The sequence below is a fragment of the Etheostoma cragini genome, chromosome 16 (genome assembly GCF_013103735.1).
Source record: "Etheostoma cragini isolate CJK2018 chromosome 16, CSU_Ecrag_1.0, whole genome shotgun sequence".
In the NCBI taxonomy this organism is placed as follows: domain Eukaryota; kingdom Metazoa; phylum Chordata; class Actinopteri; order Perciformes; family Percidae; genus Etheostoma; species Etheostoma cragini.
The window spans coordinates 24681367-24684236 of NC_048422.1; positions in this window are offsets into that span (position 1 = coordinate 24681367).

Here is a 2870-nt window from a genome sequence, read left to right on the forward strand (position 1 = left end):
ATACAGGCTAAAAGTAGTGATTATTTACATGGAGTCTGGTGGAGATATGCTGCTCTATACACACTAAAAGTAGTGATTTCATATATTCATAGTATTTAATATTGGGATTTAATTTCCTTCATAAATAAAAAACAACAGTTCTAGAGACAATCAAACACTGATGACATCACACGTCAGTCAGATAGTAGAGAGCATAACATGGCTTCTTGTGTGTGAGTGTGTGTGTGTGTGTCCGTGTGTGTGTGTCTGTGTGAGTGTGTGAGTGTGTGTCTGTGTGTGGCTGTGTTTGTGTGTCAGTGTGTCAGTGTGTTAGTGTCTGTGTGTGGCTGTGTTTGTGTGTCAGTGTGTCATTGTGTTAGTGTCTGTGTGTGGCTGTGTTTGTGTGTCAGTGTGTTAGTGTCTGTGTGTGTGCGTGTGTGTGTCTGTGTGTGGCTGCGTGTGTGTGTCAGTGTAAGTGTGTGTGTCTGGGTAAGTGTGTGTGTCTGTGTAAGTGTGTGTGTGAGTGTGTGAGTGTGTGTGTCTGTGTGAGTGTGTGAGTGTGTGTGTGTCTGTGTAAGTGTGTCAGTGTGTTAGTGTCTGTGTGTGGCTGCGTGTGTGTGTCAGTGTAAGTGTGTGTGTCTGTGCATGTGTGCGTGTGTTGGGACTACAAAGGAGAAAGGTAAAGTGAGACTTTTTTAAATGCCGGGACAGAGACCAGCTGGCCAAATACAAAAGTCAAAGTGTTAGCCTGCGTTTCCCACAATGCACCTGGAGAGTATCTGATTTAGGCTCTGCCTGCACAACAGACCCAGCTTTCACACTGGTTTCCCTGTTGTTGTTCTTGTGTTAACAACGCACACTATTTCGGACATTTACACAGTTAAACTCTCTAATTCAGTGAGACATTTGTAGTCTCATGTCATGACATCACTGTGACGTAACCGTGACATCACAACGAGCTAAAGTCGTTATTAAAGCAGATTTAAGGATGTATTGTAACTCTTTGTTAGTAATTGTAACTGGTAGGTGCATGATTTAACATTAGGTGTCTATTTGATCTTTTATAATACTATAAACTATAAACTATACTAACTAACTATAAAAAAAAGAATCATTCTTTTTTTAAAGAAGAACTTTGATCATTTTCTGAAAGCTTCCGTGTGTTTTTCTTTTTTAATAACAAGCCATCACGCTGCTGCCTCACTCACAACATAAAGTATAATGCTTTAACTACCAGATTGCATCATGGAAATAACTTTTAATAAGTCACGAAACTGGGTTTGCTTTCAGCCAAAGAAGTCCTCCCCCGCCTTAAGTCGTCTGCTACCTGTGTCGCATTGAAGTCCATTCAAAATTATGTAAATCTATACGAGACTGTCAGTTGTCATGACAAAACTTCACAAACCGACGTGCCAACAAATGTGCCCCTGTCCTCTGAAACATTCGGCTCATATTTAATAAACCACACAGCTATGATGGAGATATTATTTAAACTTTTGATCACTTTCAACGCGACCGCTGAACCGCCCGCAGACGCGACTCAGCGCGCAGAATTCCATGAAAATAACGTTAGGTTTGGTGCACGATGCCGTGACCTGTAGACACGAATGCTGTGAACTTTGGAACAACACCGCCCTGTTTGTTAAAAAGAAGCTTTTTAAAAAGGAGTTGTGAATGCAGTGTGTGGTCAGCGTTGAACCAGGAAACAGTGTGACGTCACGGTGTCTCACAGGTGAAGGGACTCACCTTTGTGTACAACTCGTTCACAGACATGATCCCAAAGAACCAACGGCGTCCTTACAAATCCATCAAACTCCTTTTTATTGGGAAGGTTGTTGGTCTAAAGCCGCGGAGACACCGGTCAGCTGTTAGTCCGCATGCCCCGTAGCGCGCGGGCTGCAGGTGTGTCCCGGGGTCGGGCAGGTGTCCCCGGCGGAGTTTCGGTCACTCGTCTCGGTCGGAAAGGGGTCCCTCCCGTACAGCTACAGATACCGTGCGTCGTTTCCTTGGTTACACACGTTAATCCAACACGGTAAACACGTTAAAAGATCCGCGAGACGTAACGTTAAAAAAAACACCCGGCTGCAGAGTGAAGAAGAAGAAGACTTCCGGACAGACACACGGACACCTGATTGGCTGCTTCCTGACTCTCTGTCAGGCAGGTTTCTACTGTGTGCGCGCACACACACACACACACACACAGACACACACACACACACACACACACACACACAGACACACACACGCACACACACACACACACACACACACAAACACACACACACACACACACAAACGCACACACGCACACACACACATACACACACACGCACGCACACACACACAGACACACACACACGCACACACACACACACACACGCGCGCGGTTTCCAAAGTGAGGGTTGGGGCCCCACAATCGGTCCAGAGAGAAACGTGAGGGTTTATTAGTCTTAATAAATAGGAGATGTATTATTACATATAATATCTAACAAATACACGATATATGACATGTAAATACTAATGTGAATACATTTGAGTACTACCTGTATTTATTTAAAGATTCCTGGCGGTGAGATTAATAATCATGATATTAATATTTATTAATAACTTAATAACACACGTTCATCTCTGTCCTCCAGTCTGAGTCGGTTCCTTACACGCGTTTAAATCAGCTGTTACCATTCGTCTCTGCATGAATATGGTCATTATTAATAATTAATCATAATTAATAATCATCTTTACTTTAAAATAGTTCTTATATAATGTAACTTTACATACTTTACTTTGTGTGTCTGTGTGTGTGTGTGTGTGTCTGTGTGTGTGTGTCTGTGTGTGTGTATGTGTGTGTGTGTCTGTGTGTATGTGTGTGTCTGTGTGTGTCTGTCTGTGTG